The sequence below is a fragment of the Thalassophryne amazonica genome, chromosome 3 (assembly GCF_902500255.1).
Source record: "Thalassophryne amazonica chromosome 3, fThaAma1.1, whole genome shotgun sequence".
Classification (NCBI taxonomy): domain Eukaryota; kingdom Metazoa; phylum Chordata; class Actinopteri; order Batrachoidiformes; family Batrachoididae; genus Thalassophryne; species Thalassophryne amazonica.
This window is the reverse complement of record NC_047105.1, coordinates 42064292-42085605: the sequence shown is the minus strand read 5'-3', so window position 1 is coordinate 42085605 and position 21314 is coordinate 42064292. Positions and strand designations below refer to the sequence as shown.

At 41.4% G+C, this 21314-nt stretch overlaps 1 protein-coding gene across 1 annotated transcript in view; it reads right to left on the bottom strand.

Moving 5' to 3' along the window:
* LOC117506594 (serine/threonine-protein kinase Aurora-2-like) overlaps positions 1 to 13567 on the bottom strand; it is a 35566-nt gene extending 21999 nt beyond the window's left edge. The window contains 2 exon segments of the mRNA XM_034166107.1: positions 13094 to 13118; positions 13212 to 13567. The gene's annotated coding sequence lies outside the window, so the exon portion shown is untranslated.
* Positions 13568 to 21314: the final 7747 nt, after the last annotated feature.

The following is a 21314-nucleotide window of genomic DNA, read 5'->3' as shown; positions in this document are numbered from 1 at the left end:
TCATCAAATCCAAGTTCAGCTGTTAAAATTGAACTTTTAAACTGTCAATCACTGACTAACAAAGCATCCCTGATCCATAGCCATATAACTGAAAAAGGAATTGACTTCATGTGCCTGACAGAAACCTGGCACAAAACAGATGTGTACTGCACATTGAATGAAACATGTCCACCTGGCTATTCATTCTTAGAAAAGGCCCGTGGCTCTGGTAGGGGTGGGGGCATCGTGGTTATTCACCGCTCTGATTTACATCTGTCCTCTGTCACTCTGCCTAAACTGTCTTCATTTGAATGTTTGGCTTTCACTTGCTCAAAACCACTATAAATGAGAGTAATTCTCATATATCGTCCACCCAAACCACACTCAAATTTCATTTCAGAGATAACTGAGCTGCTTCTGTCAGTTTGCACATCATCAAACAATGTGATGATACTTGGGGACCTGAATATTCATATTAATTCACCCCAAAGTCAGTATTCCACAGAGCTGACACAACTCATTGACTTACTGCACCTCACACAACATGTCAATGTTCCAACTCACACTAAAGGACACATTTTGGACCTCATCATTACAAACTCCCCCATAAAAAAAATCTTCATGTGTATGATCTGGGTGTTTCTGAGCACAAGGTGATCTCACTGGACCTCCCTCTACAAGTCCATTACAGTAAAGGTAAATGCTTGATCCATTTTCGGAAAATAAATGATATTGATCCAGAACAACTGGCATCCGACCTATCATCTCACTCAAACTGCTAATAATTGCTCTCCAGATGGTCTTGTGGACTACTATAACACCGGACCACATCAAATTCTTGAGGTCCATGCTCCCCTTAAAACACGAGCTGTGTCCTTCTCCAAATCTGCTCCATGGTACACTGGTGCACTGCGTAGACAGAAGTGCGGCTGGGAGAGTCCTTGAGAGGCGCTATGTAGCTTCAGGTCTAACTGTCCATAGAGATGCATACCGGCAACATCAAAAATCCTACTCCAAATCCCTCAGTCAAGCTCGTTCATATTACTACTCCAATATCATAAACAGTAATCCAGGTAACCGTAAATAAATTGTTAAGACCCCCAAAACACGTGCAAGAAATCAATACCAATGAACAGTCTAAAATTGATAAAATCCGTTGCTCTCTCAGCTCCTCTGGTGCCCCCAATTCCACCCCTGGTTCCCCAGTCCCCAATTCCACTAATTTCACTCTCACCACACAGAAACAGGTGGAGGCTCTCATCCGTAAGATGACACCCTCCACCTGTCACCTGGATCCATTTCCCTCATCTCTGATTAAATCCCATGTGGTCTCCTTGAGCCCTCTCCTCACGCATATCATAAATCACTCTCTGCAATCCGGCTATCTGCCACAAACCCTTAAAACCGCCTTAATAAAACCTCTGCTAAAACAAACCCTACTCTCTTGCTCCTGGACCTCTCGGCCGCCTTTGACACTGTAGACCATACCATCCTTCTTCACCGACTCCAGCATTTCATTGGTCTTTCAGAAACAGTACTCCAGTGGTTTCGGTCCTACCTGACTGATAGAGCTGAGTATGTGGCCCTTGGGGAAACCAGGTCGAGGCCCCACATTGCAACCTGTGGGGTCCCCAGGGGTCGGTCCTTGGACCGACCTTATTTTCCATCTATATGCTCACCTTGGGCCACATCATCACCAGACATGGAATATCCTTCCATTGCTATGCTGATGATACTCAGCTCTATGTCAGATTGGACCACACTTCCTCATTTTCCATTCACACTCTCACTGCCTGCCTGGAGGAGACAAGGGCATGGATGAATGACAATTTTTTCCAGCTAAACAGCACAAAAACTGAAGCCATTCTCATTGGCACTCCAAATCAACTGAAATCATCCCCCCTCAAAGTATTTTCATTTTCTGGCCACAACATTCCATTAAACATCTGTTACAAACTTGGGAGTCCGTTTTGACCCCAACCTTTTATTTGACAACCATATCCAGCATATCTGTAAGACAGCGTTCTTTCATCTCAGGAACATTTCCAAACTCCGCCCCTCCTTGTCGCTGTCTGATGCTGAGAGGCTGGTCCACGCCGTTGTCTCCTCCAGGCTGGACTATTGTAATGCACTCCTCATCGGGATCTCTGGCAGAAATTTACAACGTCTCCAGTCCATTCAAAACTGTGCTGCCAGGATCCTGATGGGGCTGCCAAAAACTCAATACATTACTCCCATCCTAAACAAACTCCATTGGCTTCCTGTTAGGTTCAGGGTGGAATATAAGATCTGCCTCCTGACCTATCAGTGTGTCTGCGGCGGTGCACCAGTGTACCTCAAAGAACTTCTGTTCCCCCATGAGCCCATGAGACGCCTCCGCTCAAACAACAGTCACCTCCTCCAGGTCCTCAAAACTAAGCTCCACACAATGGGGGACAGAGCCTTTCAGGCAGCAGCAACACGCCTGTGGAATGCCCTGCCCATCCACCTGAGGGCGCCACAGTCAGTGGACTCTTAAATCAAATCTTAAAACGTTTTTATTTCAGAAAGCTTATGAATTATAGTTGCTAATTTTAACAGATTTTTAATTGATCTTGTTTAATTTTTATTGTTGTTGATTGTTGTTTTATGCTTCTTGTTTAACCTCTGTGGCACTTTGAGATTTGTTTACAAATGTAAAGTGCAATATAAATAAAATGTATTATTATTATTATTATTAAAGCTTCTTTTAAGGACATCCTTGTACCTCTTCTTAGGAGCGCCAACACAACGTGATCCAGCAGAGAGTTGACTGAGGAGAAGTTGTACATCCATTCTCGCCACGTCTGTACCATCTCAGTCTATTTTGGTGTGGCATAGCCTTGATACTTGTCAGGCAAGCTTGGTCAAGAGCTGCAGCATTGGTGACACGATCATAACATTTCACATTCATGAAAAGACTGGACAAGATCATCAGGAAATCCTGCTCTGTCCTCTGGACTCTGTGCAGGAGGTGGGGGACAGGAGGGTCCTGGCTAAACTTAAATCTATGCTGGACCACGAGTGTCACCCCCTGCTGGACGTTCTGTCTGCTCTGGAAAGCAGTTTCAGTGACAGACTCATCCACCCTCGCTGTGTGAGGGAGAGATTCCACAGATCGTTTCTCTCGGCTGCTGTCAGACTGTACAATGATCAAGCTTCAGATATCTGTCACTGACCAATGACTGGAGTGCAGTTTGAAGCAGAAATGAAACAAGATGATTGTCCAAAGATATCTTTGGTGTATTTCTCGAGTTGTTTCACTTGATAACGATAGGTAGTCCACGTTTCAGAGCCATACAGAAGTCAGAGGTAAATGGATACAGAACCTCTGTTTTAGTGCAGTTCAGTGATAGACAGGGTTGGGTATCGTGAGCCGGTTCTTTTCAGGTATCATTAAGAAATGATTTGATCCACCAATATCAATAGTCTTTTTAACAATTCGGTCCTTCAAAGCGGCCATTGTTTTTGAGGGTGTTTGTCGGGAAAATGATCCTTTCTCTACGTTGATTATAGACCCTGCAACGGGTCTATAATCGACCGTTTCTGCAGCGCGGATCTGCTTTGAACCTTGAACCAACGAAGCAGTGCTTCGGTCCGCTGCTTCGTTGGTTCACTGCTTTGCTCCTCTTCAGAAGCGACAGCTCCGTTTCTTATCCCCTCTCAAAGCCATTAAAATATATCAAATGTGAGTGATTTTTGTGCGGATTAAAGTGACTAACTGGGACTCCTATCTTGTTGCGAGAAAGAGATGAGAAATGTCCTCCATTCTGTTGCTCCAAACACTGCGCCGCTCTCCACTGAGTCAAGTTAGAAAAACAGTCTGCTCAGAATAAATAACTTTAAAGCAACTCGCCCTTTAAATCAAATGACTGTTTCCAAAAGTTTTAATACAAACAATAAACTGCAATCAATCAAAATGTTTTTTCCCGTCCCAAAATGAGACATCCTGTGCTGACGTGCAGCAGCTCAAGACTGTATGGCTGCAGACCTGCAGGCTCCAGCAGACGCCTGAGTTCAGCTCAGATGTATGGAGAGACTTTCATGCCATTAATGTCAATCAATCAATCAATCAATTTTTTTATATAGCGCCAAATCACAACAAACAGTTGCCCCAAGGCGCTTTATATTGTAAGGCAAGGCCATACAATAATTATGTAAAACCCCAACGGTCAAAACGACCCCCTGTGAGCAAGCACTTGGCTACAGTGGGAAGGAAAAACTCCCTTTTAACAGGAAGAAACCTCCAGCAGAACCAGGCTCAGGGAGGGGCAGTCTTCTGCTGGGACTGGTTGGGGCTGAGGGAGAGAACCAGGAAAAAGACATGCTGTGGAGGGGAGCAGAGATCGATCACTAATGATTAAATGCAGAGTGGTGCATACAGAGCAAAAAGAGAAAGAAACAGTGCATCATGGGAACCCCCCAGCAGTCTACGTCTATAGCAGCATAACTAAGGGATGGTTCAGGGTCACCTGATCCAGCCCTAACTATAAGCTTTAGCAAAAAGGAAAGTTTTAAGCCTAATCTTAAAAGTAGAGAGGGTGTCTGTCTCCCTGATCTGAATTGGGAGCTGGTTCCATAGGAGAGGAGCCTGAAAGCTGAAGGCTCTGCCTCCCATTCTACTCTTACAAACCCTAGGAACTACAAGTAAGCCTGCAGTCTGAGAGCGAAGCGCTCTATTGGGGTGATATGGTACTACGAGGTCCCTAAGATAAGATGGGACCTGATTATTCAAAACCTTATAAGTAAGAAGAAGAATTTTAAATTCTATTCTAGAATTAACAGGAAGCCAATGAAGAGAGGCCAATATGGGTGAGATATGCTCACCCATATTAATGTCTGAAAGGAAATGCTTTTTGACAAAAACTACAGATTTTGTTTACTTCTATTTCTGTCCAGAGATAAAGGATCCAGTGAACAATTTCATATTTATTTACTTTAAGACTCAATAAAATGTTGCTGACATCTAACCTGCAAAGCCTACCTGTAGTACAAAGAAAATTCACAGGAGGTATTAATAAGGGAATCGATAAGGAATCGGATCGATAATGGTATTGATAGACAAAATCTTTCCTGTTTTGGGCCATACTAAAATATAAAATGGAGCAAAATGGGGACTGATAATCACAAAATGGCGGTAAAATGTAACAAAATGGAGCAGAGTGAACCAGACTGACTCTGAATAGTACATTAAAATTGTCTGGCTTTTGCTTATTTTGTGAGATGCGCTCGAACAGAGGCAGTATGCGAGGACGCTCTCCATGGTAAAGCGGTAAAAAGACAGAAGCAATATCTGGTTCGGCTGGACTGAAAGGTGCAGGATGAATGTAAAATAAATGTAGAATTGCAAAGAATAAATGATAATATATGCTATTTTACTCATAATTAGCTTTGGATGCTAACATTGCTAAAAGATGCCAAACTGAATAAAAGGTTTTGTGTTCATTATTTTCAAAAAGTAACAAATGTTTAGAAGTAAGCACACCATGCAGGTTTAAATGAATTAGTTATTGTATTGAATGAATGAAGTTGAATATTGTGCACAATTGTGCCATAATGTGTTTAAGGGTTTTATCATGAAGTCAAATGAATGAGAATGTGTATGCCTATACTTTGATGAGTGTTCAATTAATTTATGATGGTTTTGAAATGTCACACTATTATACGGTTTGATTAATGATTCAAATATGTGCTTTTATATAACGGATGAGTGGATTCTTGTCATTTGATTGGTGCTTTGTATGTCACATGACATGGATAAATTCATCCAATTTGTGTTGCATTGCATTCAGAGTGAGGCTTGGTTCCATTTAGAGTGCAAATTTGGTTCCATACGTTTGGTACCATTGCACTCTAACGTGCACACGCGCACACACAAGCATGCACGTCCATGCATGCTCGTGCACGCACATGCACGCACACATACACAAAACCAATCCACTGTGCTGCCTGGAGGTTGTTAGCAGGAAGAGAGAACAAAAGCTGGACTCATTTCTGACGTGATTTTTTTTTCCACTGCACTTAGGACATACACAGTCTTATTTTTGTTGTTCACGCACGCACAAGCGCCGACCAGGTTGTGTGCGCGCGCACGCAGGGGACACAACTCCGAGACATAATTTGAGCTAACTCACACACACACCTCTCTGCAGCTTCTCTCCCCCTGCCATCCCCTCATTACCCCATCCCCGTAGAGACGGTGCCTGCTCCCAGACCACCAATAACCAGCAAAAATCTATTTAAGCATAAAAACTCAAAAAGAAAAAAATAATATAGCACCTTCAACTGCATCACAGACTAAAACAGTTAAATGTGGTCTATTAAACATTAGGTCTGCCTTACAGAATACCTGGTTACAGCAGGATGAATATGTTAGTTTAAATCAGTCAACACCCCCGAGTCACACTAACTGCCAGAATGCTCGTAGCACGGGCGGAGGATTAGCAGCAATCTTCCATTCCAGCTTATTAATTAATCAAAAACCCAGACAGAGCTTTAATTCATTTGAAAGCTTGACTCTTAGTCTTGTCCATCCAAATTGGAAGTCCCAAAAACCAGTTTTATTTGTTGTTATCTATCGTCCTCCTGGTCATTACTGTGAGTTTCTCTGTGAATTTTCAGACCTTTTGTCTGACTTAGTGCTTAGCTTAGATAAGATAATTATAGTGGGCGATTTTAACATCCACACAGATGCTGAGAATGACAGCCTCAACACTGCATTTAATCTATTATTAGACTCAATTGGCTTTGCTCAAAATGTAAATGAGTCCACCCACCACTTTAATCATATCTTAGATCTTGTTCTGACTTATGGTATGGAAATTGAAGACTTAACAGTATTCCCTGAAAACTCCCTTCTGTCTGGTCATTTCTTAACATTTACATTTACTCTGATGGACTACCCAGCAGTGGGGAATACGTTACATTACACTAGAAGTCTTTCAGAAAGCACTGTAACTAGGTTTAAGGATATGATTCCTTCTTTATGTTCTCTAATGCCATATACCAACACAGTGCAGAGTAGCTACCTAAACTCTGTAAGTGAGATAGAGTATCTCGTGAATAGTTTTACATCCTCATTGAAGACAACTTTGGATGCTGTAGCTCCTCTGAAAAAGAGAGCTTTAAATCAGAAGTGCCTGACTCCGTGGTATAACTCACAAACTCGCAGCTTAAAGCAGATAACCAGTTAAGTTGGAGAGGAAATGGCGTCTCACTAATTTAGAAGATCTTCACTTAGCCTGGAAAAAGAGTCTGTTGCTCTATAAAAAAAGCCCTCCGTAAAGCTAGGACATCTTACTACTCATCACTAATTGAAGAAAATAAGAACAACCCCAGGTTTCTTTTCAAACAGACAAAGAGTCAGAGCTCTATTGAGCCGAGTATTTCTTTAACTTTAACTAGTAATGACTTCATGACTTTCTTTGCTAATAAAATTTTAACTATTAGAGAAAAAATTACTCATAACCATCCCAAAGACGTATCGTTATCTTTGGCTGCTTTCAGTGATGCCGGTATTTGGTTAGACTCTCTCTCAGATTGTTCTGTCTGAGTTATTTTCATTAGTTACTTCATCCAAACCATCAACATGTCTATTAGACCCCATTCCTACCAGGCTGCTCAAGGAAGCCCTACCATTATTTAATGCTTTGATCTTAAATATGATCAAGCTATCTTTATTAGTTGGCTATGTACCACAGGCTTTTAAGGTGGCAGTAATTAAACCATTACTTAAAAAGCCATCACTTGACCCAGCTATCTTAGCTAATTATAGGCCAATCTCCAACCTTCCTTTTCTCTCAAAAATTCTTGAAAGGGTAGTTGTAAAACAGCTAACTGATCATCTGCAGAGGAATGGTCTATTTGAAGAGTTTCAGTCAGGTTTTAGAATTCATCATAGTACAGAAACAGCATTAGTGAAGGTTACAAATGATCTTCTTATGGCCTCAGACAGTGGACTCATCTCTGTGCTTGTTCTGTTAGACCTCAGTGCTGCTTTTGATACTGTTGACCATAAAATTTTATTACAGAGATTAGAGCATGCCATAGGTATTAAAGGCACTGCGCTGCGGTGGTTTGAATCATATTTATCTAATAGATTACAATTTGTTCATGTAAATGGGGAATCTTCTTCACACACTAAGGTTAATTATGGGGTTCCACAAGGTTCTGTGCTAGGACCAATTTTATTCACTTTATACATGCTTCCCATAGGCAGTATTATTAGACGGCATTGCTTAAATTTTCATTGTTACGCAGATGATACCCAGCTTTATCTATACATGAAACCAGAGGACACACACCAATTAGCTAAACTGCAGGATTGTCTTACAGACATAAAGACACGGATGACCTCTAATTTCCTGCTTTTAAACTCATAAAACTGAAGTTATTGTACTTGGCCCCACAAATCTTAGATACATGGTGTCTAACCAGATCCTTACTCTGGATGGCATTACCCTGACCTCTAGTAATACTGTGAGAAATCTTGGAGTCATTTTTGATCAGGATATGTCATTCAAAGCGCATATTAAACAAATATGTAGGACTGCTTTTTTGCATTTACGCAATATCTCTAAAATTAGAAAGGTCTTGTCTCAGAGTGATGCTGAAAAACTAATTCATGCATTTATTTCCTCTAGGCTGGACTATTGTAATTCATTATTATCAGGTTGTCCTAAAAGTTCCCTGAAAAGCCTTCAGTTAATTCAAAATGCTGCAGCTAGAGTACTAACGGGGACTAGAAGGAGAGAGCATATCTCACCCATATTGGCCTCTCTTCATTGGCTTCCTGTTAATTCTAGAATAGAATTTAAAATTCTTCTTCTTACTTATAAGATTTTGAATAATCAGGTCCCATCTTAGGGACCTCATAGTACCATATCACCCCAATAGCGCGCTTCGCTCTCAGACTGCAGGCTTACTTGTAGTTCCTAGGGTTTGTAAGAGTAGAATGGGAGGCAGAGCCTCAGCTTTCAGGCTCCTCTCCTGTGGAACCAGCTCCCAATTCGGATCAGGGAGACAGACACCCTCTCTACTTTTAAGATTAGGCTTAAAACTTTCCTTTTTGCTAAAGCTTATAGTTAGGGCTGGATCAGGTGACCCTGAACCATCCCTTAGTTATGCTGCTATAGACGTAGACTGCTGGGGGGTTCCCATGATGCACTGTTTCTTTCTCTTTTTGCTCTGTATGCACCACTCTGCATTTAATCATTAGTGATTGATCTCTGCTCCCCTCCACAGCATGTCTTTTTCTTGGTTCTCTCCCTCAGCCCCAACCAGTCCCAGCAGAAGACTGCCCTCCCTGAGCCTGGTTCTGCTGGAGGTTTCTTCCTGTTAAAAGGGAGTTTTTCCTTCCCACTGTCGCCAAGTGCTTGCTCACAGGGGGTCGTTTTGACCATTGGGGTTTTTACGTAATTATTGTATGGCCTTGCCTTACAATATAAAGCACCTTGGGGCAACTGTTTGTTGTGATTTGGCACTATATAAATAAAATTGATGATGAATTGATAAGTGACACTGCTAATTCTTGTAAGATACACACTCACACGCTCACTCAGCTGCCTGTTAGCAGAAGAGAAAGAAAACCTGGACTCACTTCTGATGTGACTTTTTTTTCGCTGCACTGAGAAGGTACACAGCTCGACCGAGCTGGTTGCGTGTCCGCGCACGCGCGCGGGACAGCGACATGATTATTTGACTGAGTTACCTGACGCTGACACACACACACACACACACACACACACACACACACACACACACACACACACACTCCACTCCACTCCACTCCACTCCACTCCACTCCACTCCACTCCACTCCACTCCACTCCACTCCACTCCACTCCACTCCACTCCACTCCACTCCACTCCACTCCACTCCACTCCACTCCACTCCACTCCACTCCGCTCCGCTGTAAGCTGTCTGGATGCATGAAGAGCTGCTCACATAAAATGCTGATGTGATTTTTGGCAGGACTGAGGAACTACACAGTCTTTTTTTTTCTATGGAAGTCCAAAGTCAGTGCACAGCATCACTGGACTACACGTCACAGTGGAACACCAAACTGTAAGTGCCTTTTCTGTTGCTTATAAATTAATAAAATATCAAATGAGACTGATCTATTTTAGCCATTATATAAAACAAATAATGAATGTTTTTACATTCTTTCAATGGTACGAATATTTAATTCGGTGAAAGCTGGAACATACCATTCAACTCGACTTCGCCTCGTTGAATGGTATGTTCCAGCTTTCACATCATGAAATATTCATACCATTGAACTCATAAACATTCATTATTTGTATAATGATAAATTGTATTGAACATGTAAAACAGCTGACAGATTTGTTGACTCTTAAATCAATAAAGTGTTTTGGTTTAAGGTTTTCATAACATATGCTTAAGTAGGGTGTAACATGTTGGTTTAAAACATGTCAGACATTGACCATTTTTTATAAAGTCATGACTAATGCCTGACATGATGTTCCATGATATGTTCAAAGGTCATGAGGTCAAGATGTGTACTGCAAATAATATTGTTGTTGCCTCCGTTTATAATCAAATGGTTTGTACATTTATGTTTGAACTATGCTGATCAATAATATACAGTTGACTGACTGTATTGTTCAAAATTAATTGCTGCTTCTGCATTCTGTAAAATGTGAGTGATCTCATACTTTGACTGTGTGAAAGAACTTTGCTTTCAGAGGGAAAACAATGACTGGGTTATTTCTCATCAGAAGCCAACCTTGAAAAGTGTCTGGAGAGACACAATAACGCCACTGAACTGAACACATGGACCTGTTCTCATACGAAGCTGAAAACAACAGTGATTCTTTAACACTATTATACATTAATTAGTTACACTTACCGCAAAGGTAAAGTGGGGGTGTATGTTCTGGTAACCTCTGCACCCAGGGCGACAACGTTGGATGATTAAGGATTAACAACAATGCCCGCTTTATGGACTTCTTTCTACCATGGAGGTACATTATTACATGTTTGTGCTCAGACCAAGGAGGTGTGGTACTGGGCACCCCGCACGGACAGATTGACGTGCGGGACTGAGAGCCCCGCCCGGACAGATTTCTGAACTGCAAGCTTAAAAACTCTGTTTTTGAAAAGAAGATTGTTGTTTTTGCTGCACAATGCTGTGGGTATCTGTTTTGTGGAGTTATTAAGTATGCATTCTGAAGCCATTTTTGCACAAAGATGACTGATTTTTGATGACTGATCTGCTCTGCTGTTTTAATAAACCTGGTAGGATTAACGAATTCAAATTGTTGTTGTTTGTGTATTCTTTCTTGCACTGCCCACAGACACATGAGGGGAAACCTGAGATTTCTATGTTTTGAGAAAAGGTTATTTTGTTTTTTCCCCCCCAACAGAGCTGAAAATATCGCAGCCACCACGGCACACCAGTGGATTTTTTTTCTTAAGGGCCTGTCACAGTGGCGTATTCATAGAGCTGCTCATTGCGGCGTTGTGTTTCATTTAAATACGCCAGAAATACGCGCGTACTCAGCCTTTAACAGTGTTCGTTCATACTTGCAGCTGCATGTGTTCGCGTTTTAATGTGTTTTATTTTAAGGAGACTAAGACTCCTCAAAATAAAACCACTCTCTCTCTCTCTGTGACAGAGAGACAGACAGAGAGAGATTTTATGAAACGATGCGACACAGTTAAACAGTCCTCATATAATTAGTCCAGTATGATAAAGTGAAGCAACGATCTTGCAGTATTTATAGCTCCAGAAGAACAACAGGGAGATGTGAAGTGGCGCACAGTACTGTGTTGAAGTGTGGGCGGGCTCACAAAAGCAGACAGTAGCACGGCACTGCGTGTACTCACGTGAAGGCTCCATGCCGTGCTGTACGACAAAGAAAATTAAACAGGTTTAATTTCTTCTGTCCTACACGCGTAGCCCTCAACATACTGCTGAGTATTGAGAAAAAACTCCTCGTGAAGTGGGCGTAGAGCTGCTCATTACAGCGTAGACGATACGCTGTAATGAGCAGCTCTACGAATACGTTACTGTGACAGGGGCTTTAGGCTACCTACGCACTCCTGCGATATTTTCTATCTGGTTTATGTTATTTTTCTGAGGATTCTCAGAAAGTGGAGTCTTTACTGTGCCTTCTTAACCAAAAGTGTGGTGTCCCTGTCCCTATCCCAGGTCAGTTTCTCCTCTGTCCTGTGACTTAGAGGTATTCACCATTTTTATACAAGTATATTTAAAAAGCTTGCGGTGCATATAGCATCCGAGTTGTCCGTCCGCCCGTCCATCTGGAATTCGTTCGCCGCAACGTAGCATGGCACCTATTGCTCGCAAAAATTTCATATTTGGTGGGTACATGCCTTGGAGGAGTACTTCACATGGGTTCCAAGGCTGCTGACCTTGACCTGCTTTTCAAGGTCACCAGTGGTCACAACTGTCAAATCCTTTGCCTCAACGTAGATTCGCACCTACTGCTTGCAGAAACTTCATATTTGGTGGGTACATGCCTTGAAGGAGTACTTCACATGGGTTTGAAGGCCAGTGACCTTGATCTACTTTTGAAGGTCACCAATGGTCACAACTGTCAAATCCTTCGCCTGAAATTTGTTTGCCACAATGTACCTCGGCACCTATTGCTTGCAAAAACTTCATATTTGGTGGGTACATGCCTTGCAGGAGTACTTCGCATGGGTTCGAAGACCGGTGACCTTGACCTACTTTTTAAAAATTACCAATAGTTGCATTTGTTCGAAGGCTACCGACTTTTTATGGTCACTGTTGGCCACATCCTCTAAATTAATATAATATAATGTCAATCTCCAATTTTTCCACTGTGTATCCCAGTTTACATCAAACACATAAGGGTTCAACCACATACCTACCCCACACGTGTACATATTACTGCACTTTACATGGAAAATAGTACTGCGTGCGGGGCATTTCGTGATGACTGTCTCTAGTTTTAGTATTACTGTTATATTCTATACATATACGTTTTTAATTTACTATGTGACCTAAGTGGCATTCTGTGATATTTTATTTTTTTGCATTTTAGAATGTATGACTTTTTACCTAATTAAAACCCATATCCTACCTACCGTGTTTGGATTAAGTCCTCCGTACCTGTGGACACTTTGAAACATTAGTAGTCGTTCACTGTTTTAATTAACTTAACCAACAGATATTTTTAAACTATAGTAAACAAACATGACTTACCAAGTATGTTATTGCACGATGAACAGCAGAAACTACTGTCTTGAGATTTACTCAGATGTAAAAATAAACGTGATGGTGGGGGGAAAAGCGTTAATAGCCAGGTAGCTAAAGTTAGTCCAGCTAGCTAAGAGCTACGACGGCTCGGTGACCAAAAAAGAGGAACATCCACCACTCGATGCCAAAGAATAAGGCTTTTTCACCATTATAGGGTAATACAAATCCTCTTACTATTTGTGTAGTAAAAACATAAAGCGAATAAACTCGACTCTACTCAAAACAAATGCTTAAGATGTTAAAATCGTAAATACAAAGAAACGTTTTTCCTTCGTCTCAAACATTCGGACTCGTTAGATCCAAACGTCCCTCCGTTGATAACCTTTAAAAGCAAATCAGCATTCTGATTGGCTGAAGGAATGTTGATATTTAATCGCTATTGGCTAAAAAGGAATGCTCTTCTTCCTCTTACAAGCCAATGTTAATCGTACAATAACGCCACCAACAGGACTGGAGAATTATTCATGGTGTGTGTAGATGTATGTTTTTTTGCTCTTTACCCTCCATAAGGTACTAAAGGCACGGCCTTAAGACCTGATTGTGTGTATTTGTGGTTTATAAAAGGCACAAAGTTTGCCAATAGTGCAGCTGTATTGATTCAATAGTTTTTTTTTACCACTAGGGGGCCCTTTTGATTTACAGCAAAGCCACACTCTCGACAGCACCACTAGCTTAGCTTATGGCAATCTACAAGTGGACACTCTTGTTTTGGCCGAACTTCTAGCCAGTTTCTTGGTATTCTGTGTTAGTACACGCCCGTGGCCAACCTGCCTGATGAATTCCTGCGCAAAAAGCAGTTCCCAGTTAACTGTGATATTTGGCACAAAAACTTGTGTATCTCGTGTGTTTTTTGTGCCTAAATGATCCTAAGCGAATACTCACACTTATCCAGCAACATCTTCTCATGTCGGCAAATTCAGCACCATTTTACAAACAACCGGAAACTGGGTAAGGCGAAAGTAGTCCGGCGAGCTATTCCCATTCCACAATGCCAAGCGCGGCATGCTGAGCAGGGTGAGCAAACGCTCCTAAAAAATTTTTTTGTGAATGTGTCCCGCTAACATTTTCTCCAAAATCTATTTTCAAGCTTTATTCGATAGCATTAAGGTCAGCATCAAGGTCATAATTATTCCCCGAGATGAGCACGAGAAGAAGGTCTGCAAAGTTCCCCACACACTGTTGAGCCTATTGCATTTTCAGTGCTAAAATTTTGGATTTCGATACATGCACCATACAACCCCTGGCAATAATTATGGAATCACCGGCCTCGGAAGATGTTCATTCAGTTGTTTAATTTTGTAGAAAAAAAGCAGATCACAGACATGACACAAAACTAAAGTCATTTCAAATAGCAACTTTCTGGCTTTAAGAAACACTAAGAAATCAGGAAAAATAATTGTGGCAGTCAGTAACGGTTACTGTTTTAGACCAAGCAGAGGGAAAAAAATATGGACTCACTCAATTCTGAGGAATAAATTATGGAATCACCCTGTAAATTTTCATCCCTAAAACTAACACCTGCATCAAATCAGATCTGCTTGTTAGTCTGCATCTAAAAAGGAGTGATCACACCTTGGAGAGCTGTTGCACCAAGTGGACTGACATGAATCATGGCTCCAACACGAGAGATGTCAATTGAAACAAAGGAGAGGATTATCAAACTCTTAAAAGAGGGTAAATCATCACGCAATGTTGCAAAAGATGTTGGTTGTTCACAGTCAGCTGTGTCTAAACTCTGGACCAAATACAAACAACATGGGAAGGTTGTTAAAGGCAAACATACTGGTAGACCAAGGAAGACATCAAAGCGTCAAGACAGAAAATTTAAAGCAATATGTCTCAAAAATTGAAAATGCACAACAAAACAAATGAGGAATGAATGGGAGGAAAATGGAGTCAACGTCTGTGACCGAACTGTAAGAAACCTCCTAAAGGAAATGGGATTTACATACAGAAAAGCTAAACGAAAGCCATCATTAACACCTAAACAGAAAAAAACAAGGTTACAATGGGCTAAGGAAAAGCAATCGTGGACTGTGGATGACTGGATGAAAGTCATATTCAGTGATGAATCTCGAATCTGCATTGGGCAAGGTGATGATGCTGGAACTTTTGTTTGGTGCCGTTCCAATGAGATTTATAAAGATGACTGCCTGAAGAGAACATGTATATTTCCACAGTCATTGATGATATGGGGCTGCATGTCAGGTAAACGCACTGGGGAGATGGCTGTCATTACATCAGCAATAAATGCACAAGTTTACGTTGAAATTTTGGACACTTTTCTTATCCCATCAATTGAAAGGATGTTTGGGGATGATGAAATCATTTTTCAAGATGATAATGCATCTTGCCATAGAGCAAAAACTGTGAAAACATTCCTTGCAAAAAGACACATAGGGTCAATGTCATGGCCTGCAAATAGTCCGGATCTTAATCCAATTGAAAATCTTTGGTGGAAGTTGAAGAAAATGGTCCATGACAAGGCTCCAACCTGCAAAGCTGATCTGGCAACAGCAATCAGAGAAAGTTGGAGCCAGATTGATGAAGAGTACTGTTTGTCACTCATTAAGTCCATGCCTCAGAGACTGCAAGCTGTTATAAAAGCCAGAGGTGGTGCAACAAAATACTAGTGATGTGTTGGAGCATTCTTTTGTTTTTCATGATTCCATAATTTTTTCCTCAGAATTGAGTGATTCCTTTTTTTTTTCCCTCTGCTTGATCTAAAAAAGTAACCGTTACTGCCACAATTTTTTTTCCTGATTTCTTATAGTGTTTCTTAAAGCCAGAAAGTTGCCATTTGAAATGACTTTAGTTTTGTGTCATGTCTGTGATCTGATTTTTTTTCTACAAAATTAAACAACTGAATGAACATCCTCCGAGGCCGGTGATTCCATAATTATTGCCAGGGGTTGTATAATGCACGGCGATGGTGACCACTAAGACAACTTGATTGCAGAAAAAAATGTATGTATGTTCTCCTTGAATTTCTGGCTGTCTGAGTGGTGTCCAAAAAATGAGGTGGGCATCATAGATAATTGGCAAAGCTTCTGGCGGAAACCTGGTCTTCTTAGGAGAGAAGGCATCCATCCCACTTTGGATGGAGCAGCTCTCATTTCTAGAAATCTGGCCAATTTTCTTAAATCCTCCAAACCGTGACTACCCAGGGTTGGGACCAGGAAGCAGAGTTGTAGTCTTACACACCTCTCTGCAGCTTCTCTCCCCCTGCCATCCCCTCATTACCCCATCCCTGTAGAGACGGTGCCTGCTCCCAGACCACCAATAACCAGTAAAAATCTATTTAAGCGTAAAAATTCAAAAAGAAAAAATAATATAGCACCTTCAACTGCACCACAGACTAAAACAGTTAAATGTGGTCTATTAAACATTAGATCTCTCTCTTCTAAGTCCCTGTTAGTAAATTATATAATAATTGATCAACATATTGATTTATTCTGCCTTACAGAAACCTGGTTACAGCAGGATGAATATGTTAGTTTAAATGAGTCAACACCCCCGAGTCACACTAACTGCCAGAACGCTCGTAGCACTGGCCGAGGCGGAGGATTAGCAGCAATCTTCCATTCCAGCTTATTAATTAATCAAAAACCCAGACAGAGCTTTAATTCATTTGAAAGCTTGACTCTTAGTCTTGTCCATCCAAATTGGAAGTCCCAAAAAAACAGTTTTATTTGTTATTATCTATCATCCACCTGGTCGTTACTGTGAGTTTCTCTGTGAATTTTCAGACCTCTTGTCTGACTTAGTGCTTGGCTCAGATAAGATAATTATAGTGGGCGATTTTAACATCCACACAGATGCTGAGAATGACAGCCTCAACACTGCATTTAATCTATTATTAGACTCAGTTGGCTTTGCTCAAAATGTAAATGAGTCCACCCACCACTTTAATCATATCTTAGATCTTGTTCTGACTTATGGTATGGAAATTGAAGACTTAACAGTATTCCCTGAAAACTCCCTTCTGTCTGATCATTTCTTAATAACATTTACATTTACTCTGATGGACTACCCAGCAGTGGGGAGTAAGTTTCATTACACTAGAAGTCTTTCAGAAAGCGCTGTAACTAGGTTTAAGGATATGATTCCTTCTTTATGTTCTCTAATGCCATATACCAACACAGGGCAAAGTAGCTACCTAAACTCTGTAAGTGGGATAGAGTATCTCGTCAATAGTTTTACATCCTCACTGAAGACAACTTTAGATGCTGTAGCTCCTCTGAAAAAGAGAGCCTTAAATCAGAAGTGCCTGACTCTGTGGTATAACTCACAAACTCGCAGCTTAAAGCAGATAACCCGTAAGTTGGAGAGGAAATGGCGTCTCACTAATTTAGAAGATCTTCACTTAACCTGGAAAAAGAGTCTGTTGCTCTATAAAAAAGCCCTCCGTAAAGCTAGGACATCTTACTACTCATCACTAATTGAAGAAAATAAGAACAACCCCAGGTTTCTTTTCAGCACTGCAGCCAGGCTAACAAAGAGTCAGAGCTCTATTGAGCCGAGTATTCCTTTAACTTTAACTAGTAATGACTTCATGACTTTCTTTGCTAATAAAATTTTAACTGTTAGAGAAAAAATTACTCATAACCATCCCAAAGACGTATCGTTACCATTGGCTGCTTTCAGTGATGCCGGTATTTGGTTAGACTCTTTCTCTCCGATTGTTCTGTCTGAGTTATTTTCATTAGTTACTTCCTCCGAACCATCAACATGTCTATTAGACCCCATTCCTACCAGGCTGCTCAAGGAAGCCCTACCATTAATTAATGCTTCGATCTTAAATATGATCAATCTATCTTTATTAGTTGGCTATGTACCACAGGCTTTTAAGGTGGCAGTAATTAAACCATTACTTAAAAAGCCATCACTTGACCCAGCTATCTTAGCTAATTATAGGCCAATCTCCAACCTTCCTTTTCTCTCAAAAATTCTTGAAAGGGTAGTTGTAAAACAGCTAACTGATCATCTGCAGAGGAATGGTCTATTTGAAGAGTTTCAGTCATGTTTTAGAATTCATCATAGTACAGAAACAGCATTAGTGTTGTGTGGGCCGCTGAAGAGGAGGTACTGCTGGCTCACCACCACCGGATGGCGCCCTGCTTGGAGTGCGGGCTTCAAGCACAAGAGGGCGCCAGAACCACTGGGAGTGACAGCCGTCAATCATCCTCAACACCAGCTGTCACTCATCATCTCATCATCACCATCACCATAAAGGCCGGGTGGCGACTCCACCTCCTCGCCGAGAAATCTCCTACGATACAAGGTAATCTCTCTGCTGACTTATACGTCAAATAATAATCTGATCTGTTTTGCAGCTGTTTTTTCCTGGTGGTATTTCCTTGACTGGATTTTCGGAGCTGCACGTGTGTATGATTGGAGGTGGAGGCTCTCCCTCCACAAGAATCAATAATCAAGGTTGCTGGGTGTGAGGATTCACACTCACTACCTTCTGTTTTTTCTGCCAGCAGTACCAGGGCCGACAACGGAGGACAGAGACCACCTGGGGACTCGGGGCTTGGCGGCTTCAGTGTTCTTCAGGCCGTTGGTGGTAGAAGCGGTGTGGGTCCCGGCTCTTCGTTCATCTGAGGTCTCCTATCTTCGAGCCTGCCCGCAATCCTCTTGTGTGTGATTGGCAGTACCTTTGTTTATTTTACGTTGTGTTCTTGTGCAACATTAAATTGTTACTCCTTCCCTTATCCATTGTCCGTTCATTAGCGCCCCCTGTTGTGGGTCCGTGTTACGACACCTTCCCAACAATTAGTGAAGGTTACAAATGATCTTCTTATGGCCTCAGACAGTGGACTCATTTCTGTGCTTGTTCTGTTAGACCTCAGTGCTGCTTTTGATACTGTTGACCATAAAATTTTATTACAGAGATTAGAGCATGCCATAGGTATTAAAGGCACTGCGCTGCGGTGGTTTGAATCATATTTATCTAATAGATTACAATTTGTTCATGTAAATGGGGAATGTTCTTCACAGACTAAGGTTAATTATGGAGTTCCACAAGGTTCTGTGCTAGGACTAATTTTATTCACTTTATACGTTTCCCTTAGGCAGTATTATTAGACGGCATTGCTTAAATTTTCATTGTTACGCAGATGATACCCAGCTTTATCTATCCATGAAGCCAGAGGACACACACCAGTTAGCTAAACTGCAGGATTGTCTTACAGACATAAAGACATGGATGACCTCTAATTTCCTGCTTTTAAACTCAGATAAAACTGAAGTTATTGTACTTGGCCCCACAAATCTTAGAAACATGGTGTCTAACCAGATCCTTTCTCTGGATGGCATTACCCTGACCTCTAGTAATACTGTGAGAAATCTTGGAGTCATTTTTGATCAGGATATGTCATTCAATGTGCATATTAAACAAATATGTAGGACTGCTTTTTTGCATTTGCGCAATATCTCTAAAATTAGAAAGGTCTTGTCTCAGAGTGATGCTGAAAAACTAATTCATGCATTTATTTCCTCTAGGCTGGACTATTGTAATTCATTATTATCAGGTTGTCCTAAAAGTTCCCTGAAAAGCCTTCAGTTAATTCAAAATGCTGCAGCTAGAGTACTGACAGGGACTAGAAGGAGAGAGCATATCTCACCCATATTGGCCTCTCTTCATTGGTTTCCTGTTAATTCTAGAATAGAATTTAAAATTCTTCTTCTAAGGTTTTGAATAATCAGGTCCCATCTTATCTTAGGGACCTCATAGTACCCCAATAGAGCGCTTTGCTCTCAGACTGCAGGCTTACTTGTAGTTCCTAGGGTTTGTAAGAGTAGAATGGGAGGCAGAGCCTTCAGCTTTCAGGCTCCTCTCCTGTGGAACCAGCTCCCAGTTCAGATCAGGGAGACAGACACCCTCTCTGCTTTTAAGATTAGGCTTAAAACTTTTGTTTTTGCTGAAGCTTATAGTTAGGGCTGGATCAGGTGACCCTGAACCATCCCTTAGTTATGCTGCTATAGACTTAGACTGCTGGGGGGTTCCCATGATGCACTGAGTGTTTCTCTTTTTGCTCTGTATGCACCACTCTGCATGTAATCATTAGTGATTGATCTCTGCTCCCCTCCACAGGATGTCTTTTTCCTGGTTCTCTCCCTCAGCCGCAACCAGTCCCAGCAGAAGACTGCCCCTCTCTGAGCCTGGTTCTGCTGGAGGTTTCTTCCTGTTAAGAGGGAGTTTTTCCTTCCGACTGTTGCCAAGTGCTTGCTCACAGGGGGTCGTTTTGACCGTTGGGGTTTTTCCGTAATTATTGTATGGCCTTGCCTTACAATATAAAGCGCCTTGGGGCAACTGTTTGTTGTGATTTGACGCTATATAAATAAAATTGATTTGATTTATGTAGACTGTAGTCATCACTAAATTTGTCCTTTTTTGTACAATTAGAGTACTTAAAACTATTCAGCCAGGCATAACGTATGGATGTATGAGAATAAACCACTTCTATCAATTATTTAGATGAAAATGTTTGATATAAAAACCAGACTAAATTGCAGTAAGGTTGTAGGATTGGCCAGCGTGGCATTTTGCACATTTTAAAAAAGCTGCTCCAAAACACCCAAGTCCAGACTGAAGAACGCAGTAGTACTTAACATGTTCAATATCTATATAACAATAAAAACTGTTATGTGCCGACGCAGGTTGAGGAGCGGACCTGCGTCTGACTGAACCCAGCGCTAATTAACCAGAAAGCGGTTCCAAAAAAACCAAAAGTTTATTTTCCCCCCCTCTTGTGCAATACTCAGTGTACAACATAAAAGTGCGTTTGTCTGGCGGAGTGAAGGACGGCGCGCTCTCCAGCGCCCAAAGGGATCGAAGCCCAGCGCTTCTGGACTCACGTTCACCGCCAAACACCCCCCAGGTGGACACAACAAACTGACTCTGTGAAGGATAGAAGAGGTAAGTCAACAGCTACAACTAATATCCTTCAAAGGCACACACTATCAGCAACACATTCAGGTCTGAGTTTAAGCTTTATGTAAATGAGCAGCTTCTCACAACAGGTGGAGGATCATCAGTCCGCA